The sequence below is a fragment of the Eucalyptus grandis genome, chromosome 2 (genome assembly GCF_016545825.1).
Source record: "Eucalyptus grandis isolate ANBG69807.140 chromosome 2, ASM1654582v1, whole genome shotgun sequence".
Classification (NCBI taxonomy): Eukaryota; Viridiplantae; Streptophyta; class Magnoliopsida; order Myrtales; family Myrtaceae; genus Eucalyptus; species Eucalyptus grandis.
In genome coordinates, this window is record NC_052613.1 from 972,085 (window position 1) to 988,653 (window position 16,569).

General features: G+C 38.1%; 3 pseudogenes; all 3 read left to right on the forward strand.

The window, feature by feature from the left end:
* The first annotated feature begins 706 nt into the window (after window positions 1-706).
* On the forward strand, window positions 707-4,929 carry LOC120290949 (annotated as a pseudogene).
* Window positions 4,930-9,159: 4,230 nt separating this feature from the next.
* LOC120290175 lies at window positions 9,160-11,293 on the forward strand (annotated as a pseudogene).
* Window positions 11,294-13,672: 2,379 nt separating this feature from the next.
* On the forward strand, window positions 13,673-16,552 carry LOC120290947 (annotated as a pseudogene).
* The last annotated feature ends 17 nt before the right edge of the window (window positions 16,553-16,569 follow it).

Genomic DNA, 16,569 nt, shown 5'->3' on the forward strand with positions numbered 1-16,569 from the left:
TTTTCCAATGAAGGATTTATCTCAGCAAGAAAAATTATTTCAATGAAAGGACAATTACGCCCTTCCGGAATCATTTAATGACACTCCATTCTGTCACAAAGACAAGAATCCTCCTTTTAGCGCGCTCTCTCTCTCCCCAGTTACAGCAGAGTCACTTTAGGCGTGAATAATAACCATTCTAGCCAGAAATTGATTTTTGGAAGAGAAATAGATTTTTCTATTTTTATTTATACATGAGTTTCTAAGCAAAAATATCCGTTTGATAATAATACAAAATTTTTATTCTAAAAATAGAAATTTCTTTGATAATTACACAAAATTTTTGCCTTTCGGATGGCAAACTAGTGGATGGCGGCGGGTGGTCGGCGATCGGCGGTGGCTAGCCGCCGGGGGCGACGGTAGTGGCCAATGAACAGCGGACAGCAGACAACGATAGCAAAGACGGTGGTAACGGCAGGCGGCGACAACGGTGGCCAACGAACGCACAGCGACCATCCACGGTGGTCACGATAATGGATGGACGACGATTCATAGTAAGGACAAATAATAAAAGAATTTTTATTTCTCATTTCATTCCAGAAATTTAAAAAAAATAGAAAAATTTTATTTCTGATTTCTATTTCAAACCTATTTCTGAAACAAAAAACTATTTTGGAAATAAAAAAAATAAAATAATTTTATCAAACGGATTCCTATTCTAGACTAAATTGTTTCTAGAACAGAAATTTTGGTTTGTCATGCACTCCTTAGAGACCGATCAAGTTTGCCGGGAAGAATGACGCCTCCGCCGTGAAAACCCCCTCCAAGATGGCCGAGAAGAGCAGAGTCCTGGTGATCAGAGGATTCATCGGAAAGTTCATCGTGGAAGCGAGTGCTAAGTTTGGTCACCCTATCTTCGCTCTTGTGAGGAGTCCACTCTCTCTGACCTCGCCAAGGCCAACATCGCTGAAGGTTTCAGGAGCTTAGGTGTCAATTTAGTTCTTCCAATGCAATCCTGTTCGTTTCTCGCATTCGGTGCTCCTTTGAGGAATCGAAGCGTCCCCTACCGTTTATCTCATCCGTCGTTTCAAGAAATGTCTTTAGCCGTAGAATCTGAGTCGCCTTTCATCTCAATCTTTCACAAGATTGAGTTGATATTGGTGTTTCTCTTTCCCTCCTCTAGTAATTTGCCCCTGTATTATCGGTCCTTTTTCACACCGACTGACAAATCACCTCAGCTTCGCATGGCGATACCAAGTACGAATAGAGTACATTTTTAGACAAATCTTATGAAAACTTCCATATATCACGTACCGCCTAGATTATCTTGTATCTATAAGTGAATGTGACTTACTTGTAATTCAGATGTCACTGCAAATCCCTTGCTATAAGCTTTCAAAAGATCGGTAGGCAATGAATGGATGGTAATTCTGTGGATGCTTTATTTCTTATAATGCTTTTTCTCGTCTAGTGAAGGCATTGAGGTCTTATCTGCATCGGACTTCATATCTCTCCTTTTCGTAGTCTTCCTACTGGCCAAGATGGATCTATTGATGATGATTGGTGACTTTATTGATCGTTTGTCAATGCTCTTGGTTATTTGATTCTCGGGTAGACATATACGATCAAGAGTCTCTGTAGACTGCGATTAGCGAGGTTGACATGGTAATCTCTCGCTATGGGGTGAGCACGGGTAGAGGACCAAGACAGATTGTTGCAGCCATCAAAGCAGTCGGGAATATAAAGTTGTGCTGTTTATAATAATTTCATCCAGGTTACAATTGTTCATTTATGGCGCACATGATAACCATTATGTTCCGAAATAGTTTGAATGCAAATAGATTTTTCATTTCTATTTCTAGAAGAGTTTCTAAACAAAAATAACCGTTTGATAACGACAAAAAAAATTTTCCTTTCGGATGGCGGGCAAAGGACGATCGACAACCTTTAATATAAAAAATAAAAATGATTTAGTAACAAAAAAAAAGTAAAGAATAAAATAAAATAAAATAAAATAAATCATAAAAAATAAAATAAAAATATCATTTTATTTTAAAATTAAAATATCCTTAAAAATAATTTATTTTTATTTATCATAAATAAATTATTTTAAATAAATTTATTTTAATTTTTAAATGAATAAAATGAATATATTTATTTTTATTTTTAATAAAATGAGGAGAGGCGGAGGAGGAAGAGGAGGAGGCAGAGACGTAGAGAAGATAAGGGAGGACTCACCGAAACTAGGGTTTAGTGAAAGAAATTATTTCTGATTTATCTTCCAAATTAATTTTTGAAATAGAAATCTATTCCAAAAATAGAAAACTGATTAGGTTTATCAAACAAGTTTCTATTCCAAAACAGTGCTGAATAGAAAAATTATTTATGGAACATAAATTTTGGTTATCATGCACCCCCTTAGCCTTTGACTGATGATATAGGTTGGTGCAAGCTTAACCTTTTCTTCTAGTATCGGCGCATCACGTTCTCCTTGTGAGCTCCACTTTGATGAAATGGGATGGATTCACTTATTTATTTGTGGACTACACTTCTTTCTTTTTTAAACGGTCATGACTTTATGTAGAAGTTGTCAATGAAATTTGAGGCTAACTATTTCAAATCCAAGTACCGGATAATGCCGCTTCACTTGGTTGGGTTTACTCTAGGCCATTGAAAAAGTAAGAGGTTTCAAACACTCAATATGGATTATGGTAATGTATCATGTTCCTTGATCAATAATGGAAAACATGAACCACCTAATCCTTCAAGAGGTTTTTTCGGTAAAATTATTATTATAACAAATAAGTTTTGAAAAACCCAACTGGTGGATAATTTAGGACCCATTTGTTTGGCTTTTGTTTTTGTTCCCCATAACACAATTTATGTTCTTTTGTTCCGGGGAAACAAAAAAAGAACATAAACACGTTGTTTACACTTTTGTTCCCAGGAACAAATTTGAAACAAAAACAAGAAACAAGAAAATCTTGTTTCTTGTTTTCCTAGAACACCTCTGAGAAACAATTTTTCTCTTTTCTATTTTTTTCTTCTCTTTCTTTTCTTCTTCTTTTTTTCTTTGGCTGGTGGCCCAGGCGTCGAGGGCCGTGACCTCGCTGAAGCGTCGCCTCGAGCTCGCTCGAGATCCGGCGAGGCCGTCGACCAAAAGGAAGAAAAATAAAAAATAAAAAATAAACAAAAAATTTATATAAGTTTACCAAACGTATTTATATTATTTTCTATTCCAAGAATATAAATTTTGTGCGATTACCAAACGCGTTCTTCTGTTCAAAAATTATTTTTCAGAACAGAAGTAGTTTTTCTATTTCTATTATCTTGAACAATTTTTTAATAGAAACGTTACTAAACGTGCCTTAGTAGTTGTTGCTTTGGGGGGTTGATGGTCAATAACAAGTGGAGCGTAGCATGCTCACAAAAGGCAATGGACTTACCTGATATTTTATTTCTTGCGAAAAGTGTCCAAGCAAGCAGCGTCTTTGCATATTTTATACTTGACAAAGTTATCTAGCTATTGCCCTAACAATTAAATCTTCAGTTTTCTTTCTTCTACTTTTCTAATAGCACTTAGTTGCTAGTCTTGCTTCACTTATAATCATTTTTACTATATTATAGTCCATTTAGAAAAAAAAAAAGTGAAATTCAGTCTTGTATAAATTTGTTTTCTTTGTTTGCTCACATATTGAAGAAAAAGTGAAATATAGTCTCATATGAGTTTAGTTTCTATTTTTGGCAGAACTCATGTAAGTTAGTTGGATGAAAGGAATTTGCTCTAGTTTTTTGTTGCTTTCTAATAAAAATGTATCTCCTGATTCAATTAATTTTCTTTTAGAGATTCTTGCCTTCAGAGTTTGGAAATGATGGGGATCATGTCCATGTTGTGGAGCCAGCAAAAACTGTATATGCTATCAAGGCCAAGGTCCGCCGCCTTGTTGAGGCCGAGGGAATCCCCTATACATATGTGGCTTCTAACTATTTTGCAGGTGACTACCTCAGGACATTGTCACAGCCCCCCTAGAGATAAAGTTGTCATCTTAGGGATGGAAATGCAAAACGTAAGAAGCAATTCGTCGAAATGTGCATTTTAATTAGTTTAAGATATTTCTGTACATTAATCACGATTTAATTATGGAAGTGATCAGTGTGAAGGGCAATTCTTGAAGCTTGAGAATCCCAGGGCAACGTCCTTTTCTGGAGATGTTGGGACTCTTACATCCATTATTCTTCACCGTCAGAGACTAATAGATTATATGGGTGTGTTGTGGTTTATCTTGGCATAATACTACCTAGTGGTCAGATCGTGAAGGTACTCTTTATGTATTTGGTTGAGAAAAGAACATATTGATGCATCTGTCTGCCGGTTGTCTGATGAATCCGTTTACCAAGAGAATTCTTCTTCAATTCGAGCTGAAAGTAACCTTAGGAAGATCAATGGCTCTGTGATTTATTTATTAGCCAAATTCTAAAACTCTCCATGTCAATATGCAGCGGTGTTTAACAAGGAGGATAACATTGGCACCTATACTATTAAGTTGTGGATGATCCAAGAACCTTGAACAAAATTCTGTACATGACCTCCTGCCAACACCTACTCTTTTAATGAGCTCATGTCATTGCGGGAGAGAAAGATCGGCAGGACCTGGAGAGGGTGTATGTTCCAGAGGAGGAGGCTCTGAAGAATATTCAAGGTTAGGGCTGCATTTCTATTGGATTTAAGCGCATAAATCGTCTCTATTCTCTCTAAGATTTAAAGCTTGTCCAATCATTGCAAAGGCGGCAGTTCCACTCAATGTGATATTGGCAGTATTCCATTCTATTTTCGTGAAAGGAGTCCAAACCAACTTCAAGATTGAGCCATCATTCGGAGTGGAAGCTTCGGAGCTCTACACCGATGTCAAATACACGACTGTGGATTAGTATCTAGATCAGTTTGTCTAATTATCAAACTCGACTGTACTTGTTAAATTTCTCACATCGTCTTGAATCATAAATAATATAGGATGCTGCTTCTCAGGATCCTAGTGTGAAATGTTGCTTCCACTGATCATCACATGGCATGTACAACCCCAAAGTCTGAGGATATCCTATGAAGTGCTAGGAGAACTTACTTATGTTTTGGAGATTAATATTAGGTTCATGGGCAAAGCCGAGCTAGCACAACGACACAGGTTTTTATTTTTATTTTTGTATATTGTATTGTCTTTCATGTCTAAATGATTCGTGGACGATCATTATCATGAAGTCAGATACTTAGAAAGGATGAAATTTCCGTCCTGAGCTGATTATGGATAATCTTAAAGAATGACAAGTTAAAACATACATAAACCGATTGACAAACTCCTCACAATATTGAGTTATCGTTAATGTTTCGGGGCTTTTATAGGCTGCAAGGAACGAACATGAACAAAAGAGACATTTGCTATAAATCTGGACAACTCTCGAACCAATTTCTTATCCCAAAAGCCTGGCATTTTGTGGATTGTTGTCTACTTAGGGATGCCTTTGGTTCAATTTTTCCAAACCCACCATAAATTAGGAATATTTAATGAAGAAAAATAAAATAGCTTATTTTGTCAAGTAAACAATCAATTACTGTAAAAGATTTCGTTCTTGAATTCCGTGGAGAGCATGCAGCCATCATAAGGCCCCTTTTGATTCGGCTTTCCTAAAAGTCTTTGAGCCCCAAAGATCATTGGGAAAATATTGAGCGTTTGACAAGTATTTTTAGAAGTCCATTAGCCAAATATCAATATTGGGACTTGCTTTGGCTTTTGGCATTTTGGAAATGCGAGTCCACTTCTATTGTTCATCTCTTGACTTTTTTTTTTTTTTTTTTTTTTTTACCGAGAGTTCAATTTATCTTCCGCATTCCTCAATTGCCGCAACCGAGATCTCGGGCTGTCGACGAGGCTGCCCGTGGTCGGGTGACCTCAAGTGCCACCGCTTGGGCCCCTTGCCCGCGCCAAATCTAGGCTCGCACAACCTAGGCAAGCATCGGCCGAGGTCATCGCGCAAACCCAGGTGACGCTGCTTGAGGTCGCGCGACCTCAAACATTGTCGCTTGGGCCTCGCCGATAGCCGGATCTAGGCTTGTGCGACCCAAGTGATGCCGCCCGAGGTCGTGGGAACCCAGCGACGCCACTGGGTCGCACGACCCGGTGACAACCCAAGCTAGCGTTGCCTAAGGTCGCACACACCCAAGTGACCTCGCTTGTGTCATGCAGACACAGATTTGGCCATCAGCGAGGCTTGGGTGGCGCCACCTGAGGTCGCGCAACCTTAGGCAATCTTGCCAGTGGCCAGATCTAGGTTCATGCAACCTCGGATAGCCTCAGCGGCGGAGTTTCATTGGATTTAATTTTTATTTAAAAAATAAAAAAATAGAATCCCTTTGCAAATATTGGGTTTACCAAACGATATTTACGTCAAAGTCACTTTCCAATGTACTTTAAATTATAATTTGCCAAATACTCAAGCATTTGGAAAACCCTTTAGCTCAAAGGTATTTGCATTTTGCCAAAGGCATTTCTTCAAAGTTGAACCAAACGGGCCCATAATCACGACAAAAATACACTGGTCGAAAAGTGAAGGATCCCAAAACTATGGGGACCAAAGTGAAATTTCCCTTGAAAGAGCCTCGCTTGCAAGGAAACGTAGACGATGTCGTTCCGCGGGCAAAAAACCTCTCCTCGCCTCGCCTCCCCTGTCCCGGTCCGGCCATCGGCATTCTTCTAGTTGCGAGCATTGCCGCCAATTAATAAGTGTGGGATTTTCTTTGTGTACTTAAAGGGATGATTGGGTGGGGCTAGACCCACCATATCCGCGTGCGGGTGCGTGAATAATTGGGCGATTTTGGCGCACTTAGCACTTAGCGCACCCGCGGTTTAATTAGCACTAATCCCTTTTTTTTTTTTTTTTTGTTATGTTATTAATTTTAATCAATTCAAAGGTTGCTTTTGTTTGAGAATTTTCGAAATTATTTAAAATAAAAATTCGAAATTTTATTTTAAAAAATTATTCATAATTTGTGTTTGTGTCTTTTCAAGACAACCTTTGGAAAAGATACTCTTTTAATTTGCAACTTTTCCTGAAGGGTTGCAATTGTTTGTTTTTTCAACTTCTTCTAAATGGATGTCTTTGTTTTTTCGTTTTTTTTTTTTTTTTGTGACCCAGGGAACCCCGCACGGCCAGCAGCCGAAGGTAAACCACTGGGGGCGACACGTGCTAGCCACCACACACACGTGCTACTGGGTAAGTCGCCAAGAAACTCAAAGCTAGCCTTCTTGCAACTTGCGTTGCGGAGCTTCGAACACTAAACCTCCTCAATGGAAGTCTAGCGCCTGCCGGTGAGCCACCGCGGCGGTGGTATGGATGTCTGGACAATTTTTGAAAGGACGCATTTGTTCATTTTTTGCAATTTTCATGAAGAGTTGCCTATGTTTTAAGAGTGTTTTATATATCTACATGTTAGTTTTCGGAAAAAAAAAAAAAAAAAAGAGATCATTTTTATCTTTTCAAGCATTCCTTCTGAAAACTATAACCATTCTTTCAATTGTTTCTAGAGAGACCTAGAGAAATACTAGAATTGCTATTTAGTATTCTCAATTTTGAGACTTTGTTGTATCCTTAAGGATATTTGCTGGTGACCATTAGTAACATTATGGAGCAAATAAATCTTTAAAGAAAGTAATATCACGTCTCAAAGTCCGACTTGAGTACTCTAAATATCCGTTTTCATTGTTCTACCCAATTCGAAGCCATATTTTCCCAACATGTAGTTGTCTCTTGTCCTCCGCATGCATTTTCCCTTCTTTTGGGTTCTATCAAAAAAAGAAAAGAAAAGAAAGAAGCCATAAAAAATATACAAATTATGTCAACTGTGATATATTTACTCTAAGCTTCTTTTTTTTTTATAACATAATAATCCTCAAACTATGCCCAATGCGATGCATTTATTATAAAAATTTTCTTGCTGTGTGACATATTTATCTCTAACAAGGTTCATCAAATGATTTTCTAGCTAAAACAATGTTGGTTCATTCATGTTAATACCTTTTGCCTTCCATCATCCATGTAGGGAGATTTTTAATTGTCCTTATAAACCGAATCTTGACAAAAAAGTAAATGTGTTATGTAAGTATAAGTTTTGGTTTTTAATATCATACAAAAATATTTAAGGTAAATGTGTAAGAGCGAGTATAGTTTGAAATTTTTATGGTCTTTTCCCTCCCCAAAAAAGAAATGGCCCTGGTGTACTTGACCAAGAAATATAACTACCTTTTGAAAATTGTTTGTTAGTGATAACACGCTAAAGGGTTTTTCTTTAGCTTATAATACGTTTTAATGTGCTCCGAATTATGTCCATGCTATTTAAGGTTTCGTTGGCTAATTCTTTTCCCATGGGCCGTCAAGGCTTAAGTGGCCCGTTGACGATCGTTTTTACCATTGCTCATATATTTTCATGTCGCCATAACTCTCTCAATGTTAAGAGTGTTTATAGTTGGATGAACTTTTCGACGACCATTTACCAAATCAAGGAGATGGATAAAAACCGACTGATCCTGATATAAAAGGAAAATGTCAAAGAGTGCTCCTTAGGCACATGTTAAGTCTTATTAAATTTGATTTGAAACTTTGAGGTTTATTATTTGAAGCAAGCAATTTTATTATAATATCTAATCATAATTGTATTGAAAGGTGTTACTTTTAAATTTCTTCATACTTTTATAAAAATTAACAGGATTTACACCAATTGGTCAATGCCTTGAAAGGTCCCAACTTCATTAATGCTTCGAAGACTTTTGTAGATACCTCGACCTTTCGAAAATGATGAATCAGGACATATTCACGAATCTGGAGAATGATGAATCGAGAAATCTTCATGAATCTGGACAATCAGAATTTTTTTTTATTAAATCAAAAACCGTTGAAAAAAGCCAATTTACATGGTCGTCGTTACATAAATGATGAATCAGGACATCTTCACCCAGGTCGGTTCTCCTGTCTATTTCCTCGTGAGCCCTTTAGGGACCTGCTCATGTCCAAAGAACTTGGACAATTTCTAGAACCAATTCCTATCTATAAAAGCCCGACCGTTCGTTGAAGACAGGAATCTCGCTTTTTATACCCCCTTCTCTCTCCAGTCACGGCAGAGTCGCTTCTAAAACCGATCGAGTTCGCCGGAAAATACCGCGCCTCCGCCGTGAAAACCACTCGGAGATGGCCGCGAAGAGCAAGGTCCTGGTGATCGGAGGCACTGGATACATCGGAAAGTTCATCGTGGAAGCCAGTGCTAAGTCCGGTCGCCCTACCTTCGCTCTCGTGAGGGAGTCCACTCTCTCCAACCCCGCCAAGGCCAAGATCGTCGAAGGTTTCGAGAGCCTCGGCGTCACTTTAGTTCACGTGAGTAGTTCTTCCCGTGCGTGTGCCATCGTGTTCGCTTCGCACCTTTGGTTCTGCTTCGAGAAAAATCGAAGCGTCGCCTGCCGTTATGTCTCGTTCCGCATTTCTGAGAAATGTTTTTAGCAGTAGAATCGGAGTCGATTTTCATCTCGATCTTTCGTGAGATCGCGGTTGATGGAGTCACGTTACGATTTGGTGTTTCTCTTACGAACGAGTACATTTGTAGACAAATCTTCCGAAAATTTCCATATGTTATGTACTGTATAGATGCATTTTGGTAAGATGCCTTGTTATAGCATTTTGAAGATCGGTAGGCAATGTGTGGACGAGCGTTATACTACGGATAGTAGCATTTTGAAGATCGGTATTAAGTTTTATCTGCATCGGATTATGTATTCCTCATTTTCTTAGTCTTCCTGCCGGTCAAAATAGGATTTTTTGATGATTGCTAACTTTATTGATTGTTTGTCCATGCTCTTGGTTATTTGATTCTCAGGGAGACATATACGATCAAGAGAGTCTGTTGAATGCAATCAAGCAGGTCGATGTGGTAATCTCTGCTGTGGGGCGAGCACAAATAGAGGGCCAAGACAGGATTGTTGCTGCCATCAAAGCAGCTGGGAATATCAAGGTCGTGCTGTAACGTATTAAAATGTAAAATTCAGTCTCATGTTTTATTTATTTGCCAGAACTCATGTAAGTTTGTTGGATAAGGGGAATATGCTCTAGTTTTTGTTGCTTTCTAATAAAAATGTTTCTTCTAATTCAATTAATTTTCTTCTCAGAGATTCTTGCCTTCAGAGTTTGGAAACGACGTGGATCGTGTCCATGCGGTGGAGCCAGCAAAAAGTGCATTTGCTATCAAGACCAAGATTCGCCGCCTTGTTGAGGCCGAGGAAATCCCTTATACCTATGTTTCTTCTAACTTTTTGCGGGTTACTTCCTCCCAACATTGTCACAGCTTGGGGCTACAGCTCCCTAGAGATAAAGTTGTTATCTTAGGGGATGGAAATGTAAAAGGTAAGAAGCAACTTGAGATTCGCATTTTAATTCCTTGAGATTTTTCTGGAAATTTTCACAACTTAATTATTGTAGTAATCAGAGTGGGGCAGTTCTTGAAGCTTGAGAATTCCAAGCATCTTCTGTATCTGGAGATGTTGGCCATTAGTCTTCTCTTTCAGATATTAATAGATGATATGAAAGTTCTGTGGTTTTTCTTGGCACAATACTGCCTAGGCGGCAGATCATGAAGGTTATTTTAACGCAGTTGGGAGAGGAAGAACATATGGATGCAGCTGTCTAGTGATTTTGTTTACTGAGAAAGTTCTTTGAATGCGAGCTGAGCGTAACTCTAGGAATATCAATGGCTTATAGTTATTAACCAAATTCTAAAATTCTCCCTGTCAATACACAGCGGTGTTTAACAAGGAGGATGACATTGGCACCTATACCATCAAAGCCGTGGATGATCCGAGGACCCTGAACAAAATTCTGTACATCAGACCTCCTGCCAACACCTACTCGTTTAATGATCTCGTGTCTTTGTGGGAGAGAAAGATCGGCAAGACCCTGGAGAGGGTTTATGTTCCAGAGGAGCAAGTTCTGAAGAACATTCAAGGTCAGGGATGCGTTTTCATTAGATTTAAGCACGTGTATTGTCTATTTCTCTCTGAGATTTAAGTATTCTGAAGTCAATCGGTCTACTTGTATTGTCATATTGCAGAGGCGGCAGTTCCACTCAATGTGATATTGTCCATATCTCATTCTGTTTTCGTGAAAGGGGACCACACTAACTTTGAGATTGAGCCATCTTTCGGGTGGAAGCTTCGGGCTCTATCCCGACGTCAAATACACGACCGTGGATCAGTACCTTGATCAGTTTGTCGATAGTCGAAACTGACGTGTTTGGTAAATTTCTCACATTGGTTTGAATCATGAATAATATAGGATTCTGCTAGTTAGGATCCTTGTGTGAAATGTCACTCCTGTTGATCAACTTATGGCGACGAGGACATGCTATGAACATTCGATGTGTGTGCATCTATGCAGTGCTTAGAGAAGTTACTCCTGTTTAGGAGTTTGATATGGCTTTATGGGCCAAGCTATGGGAAGCTGAAAGTTAAACACGGGTTTCTCTACTTTTGTATATTATATGTGGTACGTCCTTGGTGTGGGTAATGAAATGGAGCCTGCCAATGATGAGGTCGAGCCTTGGCCCAGGCATGTGAATTGTGAGGTCGATCCTTGGTGAGGGCATCGAGGTCTTCGCCGAGGCCTGGCGATTGACGGGGGAAGAAGAGGAAAAAGTACGTAAGAAATGAAAAGAAAATGAATGATAAAAAAGAGAGCGAAAATAATATATATATTTTTAAAATTTTCAAAAAAAAATTCTTGTGAGCGTTGTTGGAAGGCTGACGCTGATTTTATCTGGAAAGTATCCACACTTTTGAGGTGTATTCGATATTCGGACAAGTGTTTGATATGTTTTTGACGCTTGAGTTAACAAGTGTTGAAAAATTGGATATGTAATCAATTCTATTGACACATGAATTTGGAATTACACTTTGACATGTTTCGACATGTAGTTTATAGGTGTCGAAAAATTTGATACGTGGTCAATTCTCTTGACACAGTGAATTTTGACATGCGATTTCGACATAGTCAATTTAATTTTTTTAATAAATAAGGAGTCAAAATATAAATATGTAAAAAAAATAAATAGTAATAAAAATAATAAAAGGGAGAAATGAGGACTCTTTTCTTTTTAACTTTCATTTTCTTCTAAAATCATTCTAATCTATTTTATTGTTATTATTTATTTATTTGTGAATTTGAATAAAAGTATACATTTAATATACGTGTCCTAATGTGTTGGAATTTTTTTTAAAGAAATGTCATGTCGTATTGCGTGTCACGTATCGATGTCAATATAACTTAGGATTGTATCGTAAAGAAAATCATTAAAAAATTTAGAACTAAATTGACCAAATCAAATTATTTAAAATTGAATTGGTGACATATTAAAGGTTTAACAACTTTTTACTAGTCATTCCATATTTCGACACTTGTAATGTTGCTTTTTTCTCCCATAGAGGTTACGGATTATGAATATATTAATCTTGTGTCGGCCAATTAATTAAAGAACGGTAATCACCTTCCTAGGAAAAAAATTATTGAATCTTGAAACAATAGCATAGCGGCTATGAAGCTCTATAATATCATGCTACCATTTGAATGTAGAGTTCACACCATTTTCTTATCTTTTTCACATGATAAAAGTCAACATGAAAAAGTGGTTCAACTACTTTCTCATCAATTATGATTACTTAAATTTATAGCACCATCAAAATTAAATTTTCTTTTTTTTCCTCGCTAAGTTAAAATCTGTCCTACTTCACAATAATTCAGTTGATCACTAAAATCAAACAAAATCGTTATCTTCCGTCTATTTTCCCACTTTCCATGTACCCTTTTTCCAATGAAGGATTTATCTCAGCAAGAAAAATTATTTCAATGAAAAGACAATTACGCCCTTCCGGAATCATTTAATGACACTCCATTCCGTCACAAAGACAAGAATCCTCCTTTAGCGCTCTCTCTCTCCCCCAGTTACAGTCACTTTAGGGCGCGAATAATAACCATTCTTGCCAGAAATTGATTTTTGAAAGAGAAATAGATTTTTCTATTTTTATTTATACATGAGTTTCTAAGCAAAAATATCCGTTTGATAATAATACAAAATTTTTATTCTAAAAATAGAAATTTATTTATAATTACACAAAATTTCTGCCTTTCGGACGGTAGTAACTAGTGGACGGCGCGGTGGTCGGCGATCGGCGGTGGCTAGCCGCCGGCGGGCGCGGTAGTGGCCAATGAACGGCAAACAGCCAGGACAACAGATAGCAAAAGACGGTGGCAACGGCGGCGGCGACCAACGGCGGCCAACGAATGGCGACAGCGACCATCCATGGTTGTCGGCGACAATGGATGGACGACCGATTCATAGTAAGGACAAATAATAAAAAGAATTTTTATTTCTCATTTCTGTTCCGAAATAAAAAAAAAAATAGAAAAATTTTATTTCTGATTTCTATTTCAAACCTATTTCTGAAACAAAAATCTATTTCGGAAATAAAAAAATAAAATAATTTTATCAAAGGATTCCTATTCTAGACTAAATTGTTTCTAGAACAGAAATTTTGGTTTGTCATGCACTCATTAGAGACCGATCAAGTTTGCCGGGAAGAATGACGCCTCCGCCGTGAAAACCCCCTCCAAGATGGCCGAGAAGAGCAGAGTCCTGGTGATCAGAGGATGCATCGGAAAGTTCATCGTGGAAGCGAGTGCTAAGTTTGGTCACCCTATCTTCGCTCTTGTGAGGGAGTCCACTCTCTCTGACCTCGCCAAGGCCAACATCGCTGAAGGTTTCAGGAGCTTAGGTGTCAATTTAGTTCTTCCGATGCAATCCTGTTCGTTTCTCGCATTCGGTGCTCCTTTGAGGAATCGAAGCGTCCCCTACCGTTTATCTCATCCGTCGTTTCAAGAAATGTCTTTAGCCGTAGAATCTGAGTCGCCTTTCATCTCAATCTTTCACAAGATTGAGTTGATATTTGGTGTTTCTCTTTCCCTCCTCTAGTAATTTGCCCATGTATTATCGGTCATTTTTCACACTGACCGACAAATCACCTCAGCTTCGCATGCCGATACCAAGTACGAATAGAGTACATTTTAAGACAAATCTAATGAAATATATATATATATATATATATATATATATATATATATATATATATATCATGTACTGCCTAGATGAGCTTGTATATATAAGTGAATGTGACTGACTTGTAATTCAGATGTCACTGCAAATCCTTGCTATAACCTTATAAAAGATCAGTAGGCAATGTATGGATGCTAATTCTGTGGATGCTTTATTTCTTATAATGCTTTTTCTCGTCTAGTGAAGGTATTGACATCTTATCTGCATCGGACTTCATATCTCTCCTTTTCGTAGTCTTCCTACTGGCCAAGATGGGATCTATTGATGATGATTGGTGACTTTATTGATCGTTTGTCAATGCTCTTGGTTATTTGATTCTCAGGTAGACATATACGATCAAGAGTCTCTGTTGACTGCGATTAAGCAGGTTGACATGGTAATCTCTGCTATGGGGTGAGCACGGGTAGAGGACCAAGACAGGATCGTTGCAGCCATCAAAGCAGTCGGGAATATAAAGTTGTGCTGTTTATAATAATTTCATCCAAGTTACAATTGTTCATTTAGCCTTTGACTGATGATATAGGTTGGTGCAAGCTTAACCCTTTTTTTTCTAGTATCAGCGCATCACGTTCTCCTGTGAGCTCCACTTTGATGAAATGGGATGGATTCACTTATTTATTTGTAGACTACACTTCTTTCTTTTTTAAACGGTCATGACTTTATGTAGAAGTTGTCAGTGAAATTTGAGGCTAACTATTTCAAATCCAAGTAGCGGATAATGCCGGCTTCACTGTGGTTGGGTTTACTCTAGGTCATTGAAAAAGTAAAGGTTTCAAGCACTCTATATGGATTATGGTCATGTATCCTGTTCCTTGATCAATAAAGGGAAACATGAACTACCTAATCCTTCAAGAGGTCTTTTCGGTAAAATTATTATTATAGCAAATAAGTTTTCAAAACCCAACTGGTGGATAATTTAGTAGTTGTTGCTTTGGGGGTTGATGGTCGGTAATGAGTGTAGCGTAGCATGCTCACAAATTCTTTCTTCTACTTTTCTAATAGCACTAGTGGCTAGTCTTGATTCACTTATAATCATTTTTACTATATTATAGCCCATTTAGAAAAAAAGAAGAAGTGAAATTCAGTCTTGTATAAGTTTGTTTTCTTTGTTTGCTCACATATTGAAGAAAAAGTGAAATATAGTCTCATATGAGTTTGGTTTCCATTTTTGGTAGAACTCATGTAAGTTTGTTGGATGAGGGGAATTTGCTCTAGTTTTTGTTGCTTTCTAATAAAAATGTATCTCTTGATTCAATTAATTTTCATTTTAGAGATTCTTGCCTTCGGAGTTTGGAAATGATGGGGATCGTGTCCATGCTGTGGAGCTAGCAAAAACTGTATATGCTATCAAGGCCAAGGTCCGCCACCTTGTTGAGGCCGAGGGAATCCCTTATACATATGTGGCTTCTAACTATTTTGCAAGTGGCTACCTCGGGACATTGTCACAGCCCCCTAGAGATAAAAAGTTGTCATCTTAGGGGATGGAAATGCAAAACGTAAGAAGCAATTCGTCGAAATGTGCATTTTAATTAGTTTAAGATATTTCTGTACATTAATCACGATTTAATTACAGTAGTGATTAGTGTGAGGGGCAGTTCTTGAAGCTTGAGAATCCCGGGGCAACGACCTTTTCTGGAGATGTTGAGACTCTTACATCCATTAGTCTTCACCGTCGAGACTAATAGATGATACGAGTGTGTTGTGGTTTATCTTGGCATAATACCACCTAGTGGTCGAATCGTGAAGGTTCTCTTTATTTATTTGGTTGAGAAAGAACATATTGATGATTACTGTCCTGCCGGTTGTCTGATGAATCCGTTTACCAAGAGAATTCTTCTTCAATTCGAGCTAAAAGTAAACCTTGGAAGATCAATGGCTTTGTGATTTATTTATTAGCCAAATTCTAAAACTCTCCACATCAATATGCAGCAGTGTTTAACAAGGAGGATGACATTGGCACCTATCTTGTTAAAGTTGTGGATGATCCAAGAACCTTGAACAAAATTTTGTACATTAGACCTCCTGCCAACACCTACTCTTTCAATAAGCTCATGTCATTGCGGGAGAGAAAGATCGGCGGGACCCGAAGAGGGTGTATGTTCCGAGAGGAGGAGGCTCGAAGAATATTCAAGGTTAGGGCTGCATTTCTATAGGATTTAAGCGCATAAATCGTCTTTGTTCTCACTAAGATTTAAAGCTTGTCCAGTCATTGCAAAGGCAGCAGTTCCACTCAATGTGATGTTGGCAGTATTCCATTCTATTTTCGTGAAAGGAGTCCAAACCAACATCGAGATTGAGCCATCATTCGGAGTGGAAGCTTCGGAGCTCTACACCAATGTCAAATACATGACTGTGGATTAGTATCTGGATCAATTTGTCTGATTATCAAACCCGACTAT